Source organism: Arvicanthis niloticus, chromosome 7 (assembly GCF_011762505.2).
Source record: "Arvicanthis niloticus isolate mArvNil1 chromosome 7, mArvNil1.pat.X, whole genome shotgun sequence".
Classification (NCBI taxonomy): domain Eukaryota; kingdom Metazoa; phylum Chordata; class Mammalia; order Rodentia; family Muridae; genus Arvicanthis; species Arvicanthis niloticus.
This window is the reverse complement of record NC_047664.1, coordinates 65,680,275-65,701,088: the sequence shown is the minus strand read 5'-3', so window position 1 is coordinate 65,701,088 and position 20,814 is coordinate 65,680,275. Positions and strand designations below refer to the sequence as shown.

Here is a 20,814-nt window from a genome sequence, read left to right as displayed (position 1 = left end):
AGCCTAGCCCGGGCCTGGACCGGCTCAGTGCGGAGAGACAGGTGCAGCACCTGGGAGAGACCGGGAGATCGGTCAGTGACAGCGGCAGTGAGCAAGCGGAGGTGGCAGTGGAGGCAGGCAATCTCCCCTCCTGCCCGCACTCTGTGTGTCCTTGGACCCCAACCTCCGGTATCAGGCCGGGCCGGAGACCTACAGACAGTGGAGATGCAGGCCAGAGGCAGCATGAAGACAGTAGCGAGTCCTCTCTGCTCTCACCCTGTCCCCAGTCGGGAGACCATCGTGGGACACCCTCCAGAACAAGGGACCCACAACCTGCCATCTCACATTCTGGCCGCCATCTTTCTTCCACCTGACCAGAACAAACCCTTCCTTCCTTAAGTTGACCTGGTCAGGGGTCTTGTCATAGCAAGGGACACGGTAGCTAACACAAGAAAGTTGTCCTGTGAGCAACAGGCTGATCAAATAGCTCTGATTGATAGTGTCCATTCAGAAAACCCAAGGTGGTTCCAAAGGATGATTGGATGATGGACCACTTTATCAGTCTTCCTGAAACATGAAAAGAAGGCAGGCTGCGGAATGGAAGAAGGTTGCTTCTGCCAAACCTGACCATACAGCATAAACAAGCCCAGACACTCCTGCCCAACTTTTCTGCCAAGTTCTGCCCTTGGTGTTTGCTTTCTGTGGCTCTCCACAAGCTGTCCATCCCAGCCCATCAGAAGTATATAAATGGCAAGGATTTCTCTCCCATTCTGTAGGCTGTTTTCTATGTGTACACTGGGACTTTTTACTGTGGAACTTTTTAATTTTTGTAGTGCCATTTGTTAACTCAAGAGCTCAAGAAGCAAGGACTGGAAATGTTCTGAGTATTCTATTTGAAAAAGATGGCAGACAGGCTGCATGCCTCCAACCCAAAGGAGAAGGAGGCCAGGGAGACTAGAGAACATAAGAAAGCCTGACCTCACCCTTCAGCTCCTTCCTCACCACAAGACCTGGTTAAAAATAGGACCATTGTAATACTAATTGTACAAGGAAATTCAGCAGGGTTTCAAGTGAATCAGAACTACTTGGCAACTAGCCAGGGTCTTATTCAGTTCACAGATATGAATATTCATTGGTACCTATAGTGAAAGGCAAGGGGACCAGAGATAGTGAGTCAGACCTCAATCCTGCCCTCAAGGAGGATAAAAGCCAGGAAATGCAAACTGGGACCAGAAGGTAAAATGCCAAGAAAATGGTAAGGCTTCCAGGCGTCCTCACAAGAGGAAGAGGACTGCAGGCTGCAGAGACAGAATGGCCTTCTGGGGTGGAAAATGGCAGGCACTGTACAGGAGGTAAGAATAACAGTGGGAATGTAGGAAAGCCTACTAGAGAAGACAGGTTTGGAGGAGATGGCTCCAAAAAAGCTCACACACGAAGTGGGAAGATGGGGGAGATGAGAGGAGGTGGGGAGGGGAGAGGAGGAGAGATTATCGGCAGAACATTCTACAGGCTGGGTACCCTTCATTAGAGGTGTTTTAGACTGGGGGATGGGTGCATGGACTCAAGCATGAGCACAAAATTCACGTCGTTTCATCTGTACTTTATGTGTTGAGATTTGCTCTGTTGCTGTATACTGTAATGCTAAGTTCTGTACCCAAAAGTCTAGGCCTACAAGTGAATTCTCACGGTTACTAGCTTTTGCTGTGCAAACCTTGTTCCTTAATTTAAAACTAGTGGTTAAATAAAAATGGCTACAGCCAATTACTGGAGGGGTTAGAAGTAGGCAAGCTTCTAAGTTACCTGGTTGAGTGGGGTGAAAAGTGCAGAAGGGGGAGAACAAGGGGAGACAGGAGAAGGTGCCATGAGGGGAGATGGACCATGAGCACGTGCCCAGGAGAAACAACAAGTATCTGGGTACACCACTGTGGAGATAGCCAGGCCAGCAGTCAGAAGAGTAGATGAGGGGTTACCTCCCAGCCAATTAAAATAGTCTGAGTCTCATTTGTTTGTAAGCTAGTTGTGGATAAGCTTAGACTGGTTCAACTACACTTATATACTCAGCATGAGAGTGATGTCACATAGAATAAGTGTAATGTCACACCGAATGAGGGTAATGTTACACAGAATGATGGTGATGCCATCCAGCATGAGGGTGATGTCACACAATATCTTTTCACACCTACATTTGACCTTGAGCATCTTAGACACAGGCCTGGAGTTTTCTACTTGTGGCATCACATTCGTATCAGAAGGCTTGGGATTTCGAGATTAGGGCTGTTGGATCTAAACTTCAATGTATCCATGTCAGTGCTTAAATCGAGGTCTCCAGCTTTATTTCAATTTATGATTTTTATGTTGTCCATGGGTGCATTTGCCATGGCTCATACAGAGGACAGATTATGGAAGTTGATTCTCTCCTTCTGCCATGTGGGCCCTGGGAATTAAGTAAGTCATCAGGCTTGGGAGCAAGCCCCTTTACTCATGGGTCCAGGCCTCTAGTGTTATATGTTGATTTTGCAGTTGAGTTACAAATTCTTATTAACCAGAAAAACAGCCAACAACTTTACTATGAGTATATTCAGTGGCTCCAGCTGCCTTCTCTAAACTCATCCAAAAGCCTTACAAAAAAAAAAAAAAAAAAAAGCTGGCCACACCCTTCAAAGAAATCCTAAGACTGTGCAAAATAGCAGAAGTGATTGAACTTGGATGGACCTCCAGGGCATTCCTCAAGAGTAAAGTTCCCGCCATCTCTGGAGCGTCTCTGTTCTGTGTATACATAAGCATGAGGAAAACGGACATTTGCTTGTGAAACAAATTTCTCTTTTCAACCATAATAGTCAATTTATCAAAATGCTGTGCCATTTCAAAACAAACTTTCTGATTACATTTTGCTACATAAGTATCTGGTTTTTTTCTCCATATTTTACTTCCTGTGTATATTGGCCATATTCACTTTTTAGCTTGCATGACATTCCAAAACTAGAAACAGCATTTATCTATTTTTAGCTCAGTCTATAAAGTTAAAGAAAATAATCTTCCTTCCAAAGCATTGTACATATTTCAAACTCATGGGGGGAAAAAAAAACAGCAGTAATGAGCTCATAAAAGAGAACAGTAAAAATTTAGAGTCAAAAGATTTTGACATCCACACCTTGTGTTACAATGAAACAGAGGCTCTCAGCTTTCATCTCAGACATCTTGTGAACATTTATAATGGAAACATTCTAAAAGATCCATCTGTGTCTTATGAAATTTCTCTGTGCACTAATGTCATAAAAATAATGACTATTAAATGGGGAAAATACATTCAAAAAAAAAAAAAAAAAAAAAACCTAGAAGGGGCCGAAGCAATGGCTCAGTTGGTAAAGTCACAGGACCTGGGTTCAATCCTCAGAACCTGTGTAAGAAAACAGCAGCAGCAGCAACAACAGCAGCAGCCACAGCAGCAACAGTAGCAGCAACAAAGCGACAGCAGCAGCCAGCCAGGCCCATGCAGTGGTAGGTTGTAGTCTGAGTGCTGGGGCAGAAGGAAGACAGGTGGATCCTTGGAGCTTCTGCCAGGCAACATGCCTAATAGGTGAGTTCCAGACCAGAGGAAGACTCTCTGATAAAGCAAGGTGAACAGTGTTCCTACACAACAACTACTCGGGAATGCCAACCAAAGCTGACCCCTGGCATCATGTGACCTTATGCACACACAAACACATACACCACACAAATATATATATATACACTCAACAGTATAAAATGCTATTTTTCTGACTAACCTATTAGCAAATAGAAAATTGATCCAAACTCTTTTCCCTACCTCCACAGCAGGTCGTAGTTTCCTGTTTTAGGTGGTTGAGTTTATCTTTGAATATGATTTTTTAAAACTTTTTTTCACTTCTAAGACTTTCTAACTAAACTGAATTCCAGGTTTTATCCACAGCTGAGCCCTCTCTGATAGTGTTCACTCTTCTCAAGTCTGAAATGAACATGCTTCCTTATGCAAAACCATGATCCTTTAAAAAAAATTTTTTTTTAACATTACTGTTATTACAAAAATGTTAACATTGGGGACATGACAAGGGGAGGCAGACATGTGCACGGTCAGAGGCCAACATACTAGGATTGGTTCTCTATTCCTACCATATGGTCTGAGGGGTTGAACTGGGGTTGTCAGGCTTGGTGGCAGGTGCCTTTACCTGCTAAGCCACCCTGTCAGCCCTAAAGCTGTGTCTTTGCTTTCTCGGTGTAACCTGAGATTTCAAGCTGAAATCCAGTGAGCCACAAGACTCCTGCATCTTGCCAAATGTCTGCTCAGGCTCTTCTTGGTGCGATTTTCAGGTGCACTACGCAAGAACACGTTAAAGAAATCATGACCTGAGTGTTAGTCCCTGGTAACTGTTGGGGGTGGGGGTTGGAGGGAGAGAGGAAGAGAGGGAAAGGGGGAAAGGGGGAAAAGAGAAGGGGAGAGAGACAGAGAAAGTGAGACAAAGAGGAAGGGTGAGAGGAGATGTGGAGGCGGGAGAATAGGGGAAAACAACTTCCATTAGTCTCTGGGGATTTAGTGCTTAGCAAAAGGACACCTGCCTGGGTTGTAAAATAAACCACACGTGCACCCATGCACCCTGACCTCTATGCACAGCTGGAGAAGAAACAGAACTTAAAACAGCTTCTACTGGCTCTGACAGACACCAGGGTGAGAGGATCTAAAGAGAAAATGGCTTCTCTTTTCCAATTGCATTAAACTCTCATCCGATTTCCCAAGAGCTTTTATGCAGGGGTCTGAATTGTAGCTCTTCTTACCCAGAATTTCCCAGATGTGACAATGATACTACAAGCAGAATGGAGTTTCATGTTTTCATGAATTTCAGCATAAACTCAGCTTGCAGGTGAGGGTCGGGCAGCTTCTTCTGTGATTGGATTAATTCTCATTTGAACCTTTGAACGTTGCTCTCTATGAGGCAGAACAGGGATGGCTTGGGGCCAGGTGAACACGTATGCACTGCCAGCTTCTACCTACTCATTTCAGAAGCAGATCACATCTGGATCCATTTCTACCCTGTAACTTATTGTGGAAGTTATTATGGACTTAAAATCTCCAACATTCCTCCCAAGCTTCCTTCGGGAAGATTATGACGTTTACACTAAGTGAATCCCACGGTGGCACACTGCTGAAACCCCAGCACTTGTAAGACCGAGGTAGAGGGATGACGGGTTCAAGGCCAGCCAGAGCTCCATACAGGATTGCAGACTAGCCTGAGCTATGAGACTCCATCTAAAACAAACCAACCCATGATAGGTTAATGGTCTGATGGCTCTATCCTCACTTGCTAAACTCAGAGTTACTCTTAACAGGTCACCAAAGCTCCTGGAACTTTCCAGAACCCAGACTCAGTTCCTTCTTTCAGAGGAGAGAACAAGAATGCATGCCTGCCTTGTCTCTCAAAAGCCTTCTGGAAGATCACTGATCTGGAGGGAAGCAAGCAATGTCCCCTGAGCACTTAGTGTCTGGCAGATGTTTGTCATTATCTTGTTAATCACTGCAACTCTTGGAGATAAGAAATGTGACAGTGGTGATGGAGCAAAAAGCACAATGTTTTACCTGCCAGACTCTGAGGAAACCAGTGAACCCTAGACAGAACCCATTAGCCCCACCCCCACCCCCCAAGCATTGTTCAAAGTTTCCATAGTGCATCAAACAGGGAGCCTCCTGACCTCCTAGGAAGGGGAAACTGAGTGCAAATTGCTAAGTTCACATATACAAGGGATAGACTTCAGCCATCCTTTAGTCTACTAAATGCCTCCGGCTCATCACAGCACATCAGTTCCTGGGTGCAACAGTAGACACACCACCTGCCCTTGAAAGAACATGTTACAGTCCAGCAAGCCCACACAGCAAGTAAACAGGAAACAGAACAACTGAATGCTCAATCCAGGGAGCTGGAGAAGGGCTTCTAAGCCAAAGGCAGGCCCTGCAGGCAGCCTGGAGTCTTAAGCAGGCATCCAAATGCTAGGTAGAAATTAACCTTACAGATGCGAGAGGAGAAAGACTATCCCTAATCTGTAGAGCATTAGAATTAGGTACTGACAGGGTTATCACTTTCATTTTTTTTAGATTTATTATTTTATGAATGTTTTTGCCTACACATGTCTGTGTACCACATGCCCCCACAGAGGCCAAAAGAGGGCACTAGAACTGCCCCCACCCCACCCCGGGACTGGAGTTACAGACGGTTGTGAGCCACCACATAGGTACTGGGAATCAAACCCTGGAAGAGCAACAAGTATTCTTCACCTCCAAGCCATCTCTCCAGCCCCTCGATTTTATCAAATTATTCTGGTTTCCTACAGCTTAACTCATAAAAAACCCCCCAAATGAAATAGCGTAGGATAGATACACATTCTTATGGTTCAAATATAGTTTGTCCCCTCCAAAACACATGCTGAGATTCACTTGCCATCACCTTGGTGTTGGGCGCTTGGGATTTAGCTTGGTGGGAGGGCATTTGGGTCATAGTGTTGCCACACTAATGGACGGACTTTCCGGCAGGCACAAGTGGCTCTCGAGGGACATTGACTCTGTTTCCTCTCTTCCACTTGTGTCTCCTTTTGCTTCTACATCAGGAATTGAACACACCAGGCTCTCACCAGCTACAACTAGCTCCTCTTGGACTCCCCAGCATCTAGACACAATCTAAATAAATCTCCATTTGTTTAGGAAGTTAGCCAGCCACGTGTGTTCTGTTGTGGCAAAAGAAAATGAACTATGACATCCGTGTAGCTACTACACATCCATAACAGTTTTCGGTGTTTTTATGGGGTTTTGCATGAGCGTATGTGTGGTGTGTGTATATGTATGCATGGTTACACTTATGTAGATGCATATGGGAGCTTGTAGAGGCCAGAGGGTTGATACCAGGTGTCTTCTTCAACGGCTCTCTACTGTATTTACTGGGGGTGGGGCTCTCTGAGCCCAGAGCTCACTGATTCCGCTCGCTCGGCTAGCAAGCCAGCATGCTACAGGTTGCTCTGACTTTAATTCCCAAGTGCTAGAATTACAGGCAGGCTGCCATGCCCACCTGGCTTTCTATTTGGGTTCTGAGCAAACTCTGGTCTCTATGCTTATGTGACAAATGCTTTTCCCAACTGAACCGTCTCACCAGCTCCCATACTAAATGATGGTTTCCCTTCAACTCTGAAAGTTCCCACCATTGTGCACCACGTGGGTCACCTCTTTCTCCTTATTTCTAGATATTCACCCCACAGATACCAATCCACAATAATACAAAATAGTCGTTTTTGCTTATACATTTCTCCTACATAGTATCACTGTGTGTATGTCCTTTAGAAACGGTTTATATTCGACATTATATGCTTAACTGCTGAACTCGGTTCATGCATATGACTATTTCATAGCCTAATCATCTGTTCATTTGTCCATGGACACAGAATCTGCGCATCCCTGCTTTATGTACTTGCTATCACAACATCCTTATTCACTTCTCCGGTTGCCCAGTTGTCACAGTTGTTATCCCTATTACCATAGCCTAGATGGCTTAAACAACAAACCTTGCTCTTGGTTCTGGAGATGGAAAGTTCTAATGCCAAGGTGTCAACACCTGATGTCCATTGAGTACCTCAGCCTGGTGCGCACGGTTGCCTTCCTATGTCCTTGCACTGTACAGTGGAGGGGAGGGGTGGAAGTAAGTTCTCATATGCCTGTTCCTGTAAGGACACAAATCACACAAAGACCCCCAATTCCATAACCCAGATGCCTCTCAAAAGTCCCTGATACAAACTCACTGAGGGCTATGGCTTGACCATGAATTGAGGTGGGGACACAGACACAGTCCACAGCCCTGAGCAAAGGGGATTCACCTTTCAGCTTAACTTCATGAATCCTGATGTTCTCCAGCTCTGAAATTTAGCAAATAGGTAGAATCTCTCTCTCTCTCTCTCTCTCTCTCTCTCTCTCTCTCTCTCTCTCTCTCTCACTTTATTTTCACCTAGGAGAAGCATATCACCACGCTCGCTCAGCTATTATAGATTATCAATTGTTCTTTGACATAATTACTCAGCATCAGTACAGTTAAGGAAACCAGTTAAAAAGCCAATGCCATCTGATAAACACGCAGAATTTCAACTAAGTGTGCTAACTAAGGTGCACAACCTCAGCCCTGGACCTGGCTTGCATCTGCTTAGTGGTTTCATTTCCCAGGTCTTAAGGCTTCATAGGCCAAAAGACTTTAGAAGAGTTCCTGTCCATTGCTAAAAACACAGTTAAGTTAAAACATTATGGTTAGAGACTACCATGGAGATGTTAAAGCCCCTCAGAGAGGCACACACAACTATGGCGCTGTACTGACCACAAGATGCACCTCTCAGTAGACTTTAGTCATTTCTGAAGCCTTCCCTTTTTTAGGTCCAATTTTTAGCATTCTCATAATAATCCTGAGAAAATAGGAATAATGTAACTAAATAATACCATCATTACTAATTTCATCGAAACCAAACAATAAAGGGTACTGGAGCTGGGGAGTTCTCATACAACTAAAACTATTAAGAGGTAATGAAGCTGAAAGCTGAGGAGTTGGTTCATTCATTCATCCAACAAATATTTATTGCGTTTCTCCTCTAACAGATAACATGTATGTGTTTACTAGGTACCGGACATTAAGTTAAAAACTATAAACTTAATTACTAAAAATGCAAACATTTAAACATATTTAAATATCCCTATCTATAGCTCTAAGAGGCCAGATATATGGGAAAGGATGCACCTAGTCCCGCAGCAACTTGATGGAGGAGGTGTATTAGTCAGGAAGTGACACCCATAGGGAGGCCTTCTCTTCTCAAAAGAAAAGGGGAAGGTGGAATGGGGGGAGGACTTATATGAGGAGGTACTGGGAGAAGAGGAAGGGCTGATATTGGGTTGTAAAGTGAGTGAATTAATTAATTAATTAATTAATTTAAAAAGAGGTCAGATATAAGCAGTTAGTCTGTTCAAGACTGCAAAGCTATTAAATGGGAAAAGGTTGATTAAAATGAAGGAGTTTTATTCCAGAATTATTTCCTGTCTTGTCACAAGATGTGCCTATTGGTACTTGGCCTAAGTTCTGAGATATGAATCTTCCAGAAGAGGGGCCTAGCATTTATTCAATATGATATCTTCATTTGTAGAGAAAATGAAAGAAAATCTGTAAAGAAAGACATGGATCGGTGAGCAAAGATGCCCACACCCAGTAGACATCCACCTTTGACCTGCTGACCCAAGACAAAAGGTTACTTGTATAGAAAATCCCACCACAGAATCAGTTCCAGGATAATGGTGAGTGTTTAGACCTAATGGTAGACAGAACAGTCACTGTGTCTGCTCCTGTGGGCTCTCGGTACAGTGGGGGACACAGGCAATGGCATTTAAGTTCTCAAACATCTTATGGTTTGTCTTCAGGGCAGAGAGGATGACAGAGAGGGTGACAAGACCTTCTCTGTGAGCCATCAGGGCAGCCTCACAATGAGACTTTCACAGTCTCAGGAGATCAGCTCTGAGCATCCTTTCACTGAGAAGCAACCTAGAGCATGTAACCTGTTTTGCCTCTAGCTACATCCAGATGGCTTCTTGTGAAATAGCACCTCCAGAGCCTTAACCACCACCCACTTTCACCAGTATCAGCAAACCCACAAACACGTGATGCTAACAAGCTTGTAATTTAGGAAATTCACTACATTTTGGAACTCAGCAACTACACGGGAGCCCCTACGAGCCTCCCAGGTGAATCAGATGGACACCAGATGCCACCTGGGTCTCCATCCAAGCCTCACACAGAATCCAAGGCACTGGCATGAAAGTGCTTTAAATGATAGCATGAGAAGCAAAACAGAAATTTATGAACACTGTTTGACCAAGCAGTCATTTTAAGACAATTGGTGTTAACTAGAAGTATTACCAGCTGCTATGTTCCTTTTTCTCCTCTGCCCCAAGAACTCTGGCTGATCCTCCATCTACCCTTCAGTCTGCGCCCTAGCTTCTAGGACTTTCCTTCATGCTTTCATTTGTGTCCTGATGGGCTGGGAACAGAAGACGTGGGAAGATCCTGACCTGACCCTGGCCTTTCCCCGTTTCTCCTTTGCTATTTCCTGTCTTCTGTTTTGTCTACGGGAGTAAATCATGCTCTCAGAAATTGTGGGCCTCATTTTGAGAGGACTGAGCAAGCACAGAAAGCTGAAGTAGAATAGAGCAACATGACCACTTACATTTAAACAAAATGTCAGTGGTGGTACAAGCCACTGTTGTAATAACAAACTCACATACTTAAGACGTGCTCTGAGAGCCAGGAAAACTCTGCTACACACCTAGCTCAGGCTCTAAGAGCCAGGATGGCCTCTTGCAATGAGCCCAGGCTTGAAGTCAGACAGACGTGCCTGGGAATTTCAGTGCCATCACTTTCTCGGACTGTGAGACTTAGACAAGTTACCTGATACCCAAACCCCTTCCCTCCCCCCCCCCCCCAACAAAAGCAACATCCATTCATCCAGATCTACAGAATGTTCCAAACCTCTCAAGGAGAGTGCAGAATAGCCAAGGCATAAAGGGCAGTTGAACAGTGTTTTCTAATTTAGAACTGGCTTGTGATTTCACTCCTTATTGCCTTTTAATAAAGCCATCTTTAAAAAAAAAAAAAAAGAAAGAAAGAAAGAAAGAAAAAGAAAAACATAAAACATGACCCACCCTGACTTCTGTCTATATATTCAACTCTGGTCTGTTGGAAGTGGAGCATACCTCAGCCAGCTTTCTGTTGCCATGACAGAATACCTGAGTTGGGTACATAAAGAGATGAATAGAGGTTTGTTTAGCCCATACTTAGTTCCAAAGGCTTGGAAGTCCAAGATTAGACTAGGTACATTCATAGAGGGCACGTGCTGCTTCAGCTCACGAGAAAACTGAAGGAGAGGCTGGAACTGAAGACACAATATAAGGAGCAGCCTCACTGGGTATCTTCCCATTCATGCAATATTGAATCTAGTTTTGTTCTCTTGAGTCCAGCCTAAGCTGTGGGTCACAACTTCATCAAGGGTTGCAAACTGAATGGGGGGGGGGGTCACAAATCAACTTGGTAGCACCAGGAGGTTTCTAAATATGCAATGGCTAAAAATTAATTCAGAATCAAACGCATAATCCAAGGTGCTTCTGGCAGAGTTTATCCATATCATGCCAGGTAACTTTACCATGGATTTGGTCTGAACATACTACAGACACAAGGCAGTCTATCACACAAGAAACACCCCATGACATACCTTGGCTTGGGTTTGAGGCTACTATAAGCACTTAATTACAGTGTTTTTGCTGTACATACAAAGTTTTCTATCCTTATAGAGCCATATGGTTTAATTACTGAAAACAAAGACTTTAATGTTTTCCAACTATCAGTTCTCAGCATGTAAAGTAACAAATTAATGTATCTTTAGATTGTATTACGTCAGTCTCTTTGCTTTAAAAACTGATGTGTGGGCCACACAGATGGTTCAGTGTAAGGTAAAGGCGTTTGCTGACAAGTCGGATGATCTAACTTCGATCCCTGGGAACCAGTAAAGGAAATAGAGAACTGACACCCACAAGTGTCCTCTGACATGCATATTGTAGCATTTACACACGCACACACACATACACACACACACACACACACACGCACACACACACACCTCACACTAAATAAATAAATAAATAAAATGGAAAAATTTAAAACCTGATGTTTGAGTTAGTAACTTGAGTTTCATAAAACAATGTGAAATTAATTTTGGCTTGGGACAGCATTTCCAACAATTTCTGAGATGGCCCTAAACACGCTTCTGTCATTTTGTACTATGTATTTACATAAGGCAGTATTCTCAGCACTGATGATTTACAAAAGCAAAATGTCAATCAACTCTAAAAAACATTGAAAATGGCCTGTGTCCTGTAATAACAAATATATTTGGTCACAATTTAAATATTTGTGTAAAAATGAATAAATGTATCTAACTCATCAATATACAAATCTGCTTTTGTCACTAATAAATGGTAAAATTATACGTGTACCAAAGAATTGCTTCAGGACCGGAGAGATGGCTCAGTGGTTAAGAGCACTGGCTGACTGCACTTTCAAAGACCTGGGTGGGATCAGTTTCCAGCATGTCCATGGTAGTTCACAGCAGCCTGTAACTCCAATATCAAGAGAGCCAATGCCCTCTTTGGCCCTCCAGGGCCACCAGGCATGCACACAGAACATAGACACACATGTAGACAAAGCACTCATATGAATAAAATAAATACTTTAAAAGAATCACTTTAAAATAAACTTCATTATCATTTATTATCAGTAAGTGATGTGTAGACCTATCTTATATACATACGTTATATACCTGTAGCCATATAAAGTATCTAAGAACTAAAATAAATCTACAAGTTGAAAAAGTATGAAAAGCCTTGCTTTAGTGAGACTCACCCACCAGAGAAAGATACCAACCCATTCTTGAGGGTCAAAGCCAAATATCTCCCGCTGTACCCAGCTCCCAACTCTGTTGTTCTGGTGCTGTGTTGGTGACAAAGTTCCACAAAACCATGGATAGACCCAGAGTCAAGGGCCTGGCTGGGTAGCCTGAGTACTCAGGGTACCTGCTGTGATCATAAGACACTGGAGTGGTCCAAGGCCTACAGCATTCACTAACCATACCAGCCTGGCCAGCCTCTTGATTCAAGGCAGCAGAAGGACACTCTTGTTTCCCAACAGGATAAAGATCAATAGAAAGTGATTGTGTAGAGAACTTTCAAGTTGGTGATAAATTTGTTCTTCCCAACTCAGTCCTAGGATTCTTGTTCTTATTCTGTTATTTGAGACAGTTTCTTATTATATAGATGTCATTATGTAGATCAGGCTGGTCTTGAACAAAAAGAAGTCTGGCTGCCTCTGCCTCTGCCGTCTGCCTCCTCTGCCTCCTCTGCCTCCTCTGCCTCTGCTTCCTCTCCTTCTGCCTCCCAAGTGCTAGAATTAAAGATGTGCATCACCACATTCAGGCCCTTTTCATTTTAAAATTATGTGAATGTGTGAGGAGTGTACACACGTGTGCAAACATCTTCAGTGGACAGAGGCATCAGATCTCCCTGGAGTTGCAGTTACAGGCAGCTGTGAGCTCTCTAACATGGTTCTTAGGAACGAAACTCTAACGCAAGAACAGAAAGGGCTGAGCCATCCATCTCTAGAGCCCTTCATTCCTAGAGATTCTTCTAACACTATGGTAAACAAAAAGAAAAGAAATCAAGGGGGGGGGGGGAGAGGGAGGGAGGGAGAGAAGTAGGGAAGGAGGGAGGAGTAGGGAGAGAGTGAGAGAGAGAGAGAGAGAGAGAGAGAGAGAGAGAGAGAGAGAGAGAGAGAGAGAGAAATAGAGAGAGTTTGTAGGCCACTTGTTTGCAACACTGCCCCATTATGCTACAAACAGATTGCTAATTGGATTCTTTGAAAGTATATGTGTTTTGTTCTTGGTCCTGGACACTGAACCCAGTGCTATCCAAAAGTTGGGTACGTGTTCTACCACCGAGCTATATCCCCAGTCCTCAAAACATGTTTGAAATACAAAGTGTGCTGACACATTCTAGTTTATAAATGGCATTGAAATACACTCTCTGCATTTTTTTTTTTTTTTCAGAAATGAAAAGACACAGGATATGAGTCCCAGAGAGGAGAGGAGAGAAACAGCGCTGCTGGGGTGGAGAGGTGTGGAAGCCAAGCCCGCCCTGAAGTGTTACAGAGAGGGCAGCATTTGAGGTGCTGCAGTGGAGGCACAACAAATCTCATTGCACAAAAGAAGCAACGATAAGCAAACAGCCTGGCAGTGGGGGAATACAGCCCCATTTGGGGGATGGAGTGCAGAATCTTTTTCTTTCTTTTTTTTTTTTGGGGGGGGCGGTTCGAGACAGGGTTTTGCTGGGATTAAAGGCATTCACCACCACTGCCCGGCTAGAGTGCAAAATCTTAAACCCAGAGGAAAAAGTACAAAAACCCATCTCCAAGCCAAGGTCATCAAGATGTCTGTCCAGCTAAGGTATCCGTCTAAGATGAACGTGGCTTGCTCGGAAAATGGGTTGTCTGGATGTGTTTGCTGAAGCATGCTTTCCCCCTTACCCAACTTCAAATGTATAATGTGTGCATGCAAGTGTATGTGTGTATGTGTGTGTGTGTCCCTCCCCTTTTCCGTTGCTCATGGTTATTGTGTAACAGATGGTAGAGTTTCATGATGCCCTGTAGATGGCATATTTATTTTTAAATGCCAGATGAAATGATCACTAGTCCCTCATGGAAACATTGCTTGGAAATAGACCTTCAGCCACCGTTGTGTTTTGTGTTCGATGCTGTATTTGCTAATCTCTGCTCCAAGCAGTAGAAACGAACGGGGGGGGGGGGGGGAGTGGCTGGACTGTGGTCACCTTTAATGACTCCTTTCCCATAAACATTTATGGTGACTAAATTTATACATAAGTTTATAAGTCTATACATATGTGTTATAAAACTGTTCTAAGTTTTTATGAAGAAATAAATGGTGTGGGTGACACAGGTTAGAGTCTAGAGACAGAAGACGGTCGGCATCTCAGTGGCCCCCTCTTACTGTGTGTTCATGGCTACAGCAGGATTAGTCATCTTTAGCAGCCTACAGTTATTTACTACCTTAGTGATCCCAAAGAGCCAAGCATTACGTAACACCAGGTGACACGGGCATATTCACCTGCCTCCTTCTTTGAGAAAGGGCAGGGCAGACCTACCTCACTGTCCTAATGTAAGGGCAGAAGTGTATGCAGACTCGGCAGCTTTTGTACTCTCTCAGCTCATGACAAGATCCTGAGTGTCTGCACCATCAGCTTGACTCCTCGTGCAAGGGAGCGAGACAGCGGCACAGGCAAGTGCCCTCTCCTCACTCAGAGCTCTCTCTCAAAGCCTTGTAGTGACAATTCTGGTTGCCTTAAAAACCCAGGTGTGGGATATGGGGGCTGCTTCAGTTTGACCACAGCTGTTAACTATGATTATGTAATGAAAGTATCTTATACTCTAGGAGGGGCACTGATTTTTGCCAGCTGCAGAGAGTTTACGTTTGGGACCCTGGTGAGAGTATAAATGGGAGAGTCCTGAACAAGCCTATGGTAGCTGTTTGCTGTTGCTGGATTGCTGGTTGGAGATATTCTGACGGTGTAGATTGGACTCAAGGACAAGATCAACTCATTCTTTTCATGATTTCGAAGACCTCTTTGTATACATCAACCTACACGTGACAGCTACCTACCCAATAACAGCCCCCCATACCTTCATTACCACCAGAACCCTCATTTTGTTCAAACAGTAGACAAAGACTCTTTTGATGATAGCTCGTGAGTTGGCAAATAGGAAGTCATCATTTTTTTAAGTGGAATGAGTGAACGCATTTCTGCTTCTCAAAGATTAGTCTAAAAGTTAACCAATGACCTAAGTCTGGCTAATAAAAAGATACCTCTGCCATCCTTCCTGCTTGGAACTCGCTTGTTGGACGAGCTACAGCAGTTATCTTAGAACTCCGAGGCTACAAACTTGAAGGCCGAAAGTTCACCATGCTAAAGACACCAGAATGCGATGAACCCCTGTATTCTTGATGATGTAGATGCTGCCACAGGATCCCAACCTACCTGCAGACTATTGTTAGTGAGACAGCTAAACATCTTTATTGCATGAACCATATTTTAATGTACCTATGAATCACTTATAAACCTCATTAACATGAAAATTCTGGTTCAGTAGATCTGAGGCAGGATTGGGCATCTACATTATTACAGGCCCTCTCGTGATATTGCTAAGTACCCTGTCTTGAGGGATGACGATTGAACCACTATAAATTGGCATTTTATTATTTTGAGCTGAACTTGTACTAATTGCTGCCTGTAGTCCACATACCAAGCTAATCACACTAACACCACGAACTTCTCACTCCACACAAATGGTCTGCCAGGCTTGGCCTGAGCGCCAGCCTCCCTGGAAGGAGCCATAAGCTTCTATAGGTGTCGTCACTATTCCACATATCTGCCTGCCTTGGTCACTTTCCCCATCTGTCATCTGTATGTATCCCAACTTCCCCAACTGTGTTTTCTATAGCCTTATTCAAGCCATTACTAAATGGCTATAGTCACATGCTTAATGGGCAAAGTGTTATTGAAAGACCTCAAACTTAATTGCAAAATTATTGAATTCCCTAGTCAATGTTCTGTATTATACTCCATAGATGGTTGCGTTCTGTTTCAGTAATACAGAGATTAAAAACCCCAGGAGCAACATTCTATTACGAGTAATGACATGCAGGTGCCCCTCCTTGATGAAGCCTTAATTGCATGTGGCACTCTGAAAGCTTTTTTAAAACAATAAACAAACAATGCTTCATATTAAAAATGTAGCAGAAAAAAAAAAACCCTCAAAAGAATAATCCATAATCACTCCCAACTTAAAAACACCATTCTCTCTTCTAAGGTATTCCTACCTGCTTCTCATCATTAATTATCACAGAGTTTCCATATCTCATTAGGACATGCCAGAATTAAGCCTTCAGACTTTCAGAAATCCAGAATTCAGAAAAAGGCATCAATTACTATGCCTGAATGGAAAACCTGTTCCCAGCCAGAGTGGGGAGAGGAAGAGGCTGTGGACAAGTGGACAAGTATCACCTACTGCTGTCACCGCACCCTGCACACCCATTAGCACGCTGTCAATCGGTGGGTGGGTGATGAGCTCACACTGTTTAGTGAGCTGCTCTAATCACAGCTGCAAATAACCATCCCATAATCTGTACCAAAAAAAAAAAAAAAAAAAAAAAAAAGGCTACACGGGAGAACCGAAAAACCAGGATTCAGAGGTTTTTATTAGAATTCCCAGGACTTTGCAGAAGACTAGAGGTCCCCTTGACTCAACAGAACTTTAAGTCACTGTTTTAGTTTCCTGCCCAGGTGCTGGGGCAAAATACCTTGATTCAAATGACGTTCCCAAAGGGTTTATTTCAGCTCACAGTCCCAGGGTACAGTCTACCATCTCTGGGAAGCCACAGTAGTAATTGCTGGGACCTAGTCACACTGTATCCTCTGGAACGGAGAGAGAGCAGAGAGCAAAGAATGCTCCAGTGCCCGAGCTCAGCTGGCTCCTTTTTCTCTCAGTCCAGGGCCAAGCTTTCCTTGGGAACTCTGCCAATCACATTCATGTCTTTCAATCAACATATGTAAGAAGGATCAAGATGGGATTCCAAAGAATGGCTTGAGGAAAGATAAACAGCCTCAGGGCCATGGGTCTGAACCTAGAAGTCCTGCAGGCTTTGTGAGAATCTTGACCCAGCTACAGAGGTATCTCCCAGTGTCATTCTTCAGGTAGACCCGTTTTCCATACTTTCTCCTCCAAAGAGCTCCTGTACTGATGTGAGCAGATTATAATCTAGAAAGTGCTTATCTTTTGATGATTCTTAGGGATTCACAAAAAGGTTTGCGCCCTCAGAGCTGGGCTTGGTGAAGTCCATGTGCATTATCAAATGACACAAGTTAAACATTGTAATGATGTATTCCTCTGGGCAAATCTCTTCATATAACCCAGTGTTTTACTGTCCTAGATGAACACTACAACCACTCTACAGATCCCAAAAGCTCTACCCTGGCCTCTGTTAAAAACTTCATTTTGAAAAAAAATTTCCTTTCCAGTAACTTTTCTGAGGTTTGCTGATGCATGAACATAAAACCCACTTCCCCATCTTTGCTGAGGTCACAGTGTCTTCACTTTTCAAGCCCAGTGCCACAAGGTTCATGCCCCTTCCCCTGATCACATGATCTAGATCTTGCAGGAAGTCTAGAGTCTGCACTCCCAATATGTTAGAGAACTGGGACATACTGGTCCCCAGCCCCCAAGCAGGGATAGTTCCCTACCATGGAGTTCTTACCGCAGTAAAGTTTTGTTTATAAATTCTAAAGATGAGGGGGTCTTAACCAAAACACTTTAGGTTAAGGACATTTTCAAAGAAATGGGGAGGTAGTATAGTGTGCATCTAGATCACAATGCTAAACTCCGACAAACGTTATCTCAGGACCAATCTTGTTTTCGAGAATCCACACACAATCTCTCCAGAGATCATTTTAAAGGTTCTCCTTATTTCATTCCTGAATATTTCAGTTCATATTCCTAAAGATAAGGCTTCTTTGTGCTGCTTAAACAAACAAGATAACAGATTTTCAAATAAAGACACTACTCAGGAGAATGTGCAAGTACTGGCCACTTATATTCTACACTATAAATCGTAAACAATAATGGATTCATGTTAGCATACAGATGCCCACACTCACAGAATACCCACAGAGTAAACCCTAAAAGTTAGAGCACAGTCTTAGCTGATCTTGATGTGTTAACGTAGATCTTTTCTTTGTAGCTCCTGGTGGGCTGCAGGAGGTTTTGCCAGAGCTGACAAGGGCCATTGGCAATCTCCCAACCCTTCTAGTTTCTCTATGAAGCTAAAACCACTCCATTAAAAACCAGGGCCTGGTGCTGGGGAGAGGCACATTTGGTAAAGTGACGGTTACGCAAACATGAGGATCTAAGTTAGAGTCCCAGAAACTCCACGCTAAGAAGTACTAGGAGGTGAAGAAAGATGAACCCCTGGGGTTCACTGGCCAATTGGTCTACTCTATTCAAGACCAGGAAGAGACTGTCTAAAAATCAAGGCAGATGACTCCTGAGGAATGACACCCATGGCTGTCCTGTAGCCTCTACACACATATGCACATACCCACAAACCAAATAAAAGAAAAGAAAAAGAAAAGAAAAGAAAAGCACACAAAGACACAAACATACCCCCACCCCTATAAGATGAAGCCTTAAATAAAAAATTATCGATCTTAAGTTTTCCTACAAAAGAACCTCAAGGCACTGTTCCATAGCTAACTGAAAAGCATGATAAAGCCATCTTAGTTTTGACAACGGCTCAGTATTAGGCCACAGGACTCATTTACTTGGGTGAACTAGAACAATTCTCCTGAAGAAAGGACTGTAGCAGGTTCTGGGATAAAGCCTGGCCAGGGTCCTTCAGGAACAGAACAGCAGTTCTCTGTCCCCTCTTCAGCCCTGTGAAATCCTGCACTGGGTGGCATTATCCTGGATCTGCAGTTCAGTCGCCTACAAACAGCACCAAGGAAAGGAACTGGAGTTTGTCTTCTCGTGGTGTCAGGAGGGCTGAGTGAGGGTTTGTGAACAGCCACTCAAGATGTGGTGAACCAGTTAACTCCGGGAGTGACTGGGTTCTTCCTGAGGAGTTGTGGAAAACGGAGGGTCAGCAAACGGCAGCCAGCGGGTCACATGCGACCACTACTCTCTTTTATAAATAAAGTTTTATTGGAATACAGCCAATCCCAGACTTTACATACAGTGTATGGCTGTTGTTATGATGAAACAGAACTGACCAGCTGGGACAGTGACTGTGAAGGATGATAGATTGAAGAGATCTGCTCTCAGGCCCCAAGGGCCTACCTAAGGCACCTAGGGTTTGCCAACCTCAGACACAAACATTAGGAGAGAGGAGAAGCTGGGTATTTATTCCCAACATTTGGGAAGCATCTGGAGCCCTTAAATTCCCAGTGCGCCTGAGGTATCCAGCAGGCAGGGGCTCCCAGAAAGCCTGGGCTGAGCAGAGAACACTGTGGAGATAAAAGGTTGCTCCTGTACCCTGCCCCACCCCCCAAAACAACAGCTGGTAGGTAGTCTTGGCTGCAACGCCTGTGGGCCTTAAAAGCCTCATCTGTAACAAAGATAATAACACCTCGTACAGACTCTAGGGTAAGAATTATCAGAAATACATGCCGGTTTTATAGCAAGTGCCTTGCACAGGAGAACAAATATTATTTACTATTTTGCTGGCAGCCTTCCTAAACACTAGCAATTAGAAAACACTATCATGGAGGCCTATGGTCTCTGACTGAATTCTTTATACAAGGAAAAAAAATAGTGCCAGAATCCTCACACATTTTCTTAATTACAAAGTAAATAGCCTTCTGCTCGAATGCATTTGTGCCTGCAACTTCTGCCCCTCTAACAAATGGCCACCACTTGTTTAAGCAAAACTGATTGAGAGCTGAATCTGGTGGCATGGGCCTAGAACCCCTGCACTTGCATTTGGAAAAGGTGAAGTGGGGCTGTAGCTGGTAGAAGGTTTACCTCGCACGTGTAAGGCACTGGGGTCCATGCTAGCACTGGCATCCCCACACGGAGCAAAAATTACAAAGCTGAAAATGGCAGCATTATTCCTAACAGTGGGAAACCAGAAACAACTTCAGGGACCATTAACTGATAATCAGATAAATCAAATTCCATACAACACAACGCTGTTCAGCCATAAAAACTAACAAGTTAGCATTGTAGGCCTTACAATGACAATCTTGAAAACATACTGGAAAAAAACAAAAAAAAAAAAAAAAAAAAAAAACAAAAAAAACAAAAAAAAAAACCCAAAAAACAAAAAAACCCCCAAAAAACCGCTAGACACAGAAGGCCACATGGGGGTGATTCTCTTTGCATGAAATGTCCAGAAGAGGCAAGCATACACCTACAGAAAAAATGAGTGCCTGACTAGGGTAAAGGAAGGGAGGGAACTTGAGGGTGACAGGGTTTCATTGGGGGAAGACAAAATGTTACGAAAATACATTGTTGAAGGTTGTAAAACCCTGGGAATACATAATAACCAAAAGCTATGGTGGTGGTGGGGGGGTGTACTCTTAGCTGAGTGAGTTTTATTGCCTGGAAATTAACAACTGAATAAGGAAAATTAAATTCTTTTTCTTTGTTT

At 43.6% G+C, this 20,814-nt stretch overlaps 1 protein-coding gene and 1 long non-coding RNA gene across 4 annotated transcripts in view; one reads left to right on the top strand and one right to left on the bottom strand.

Moving 5' to 3' along the window:
• Positions 1-20,814, bottom strand: part of Tbc1d1 (TBC1 domain family member 1) — a 180,973-nt gene that overhangs the window by 121,341 nt on the left and 38,818 nt on the right. The window lies entirely within an intron of this gene.
• On the top strand, positions 1,116-15,487 carry LOC143443111 (uncharacterized). Its single transcript, XR_013111852.1, has 4 exons — positions 1,116-1,331; positions 9,148-9,295; positions 13,648-14,043; positions 15,046-15,487. It is a non-coding gene; the product is annotated as an uncharacterized LOC143443111 (long non-coding RNA).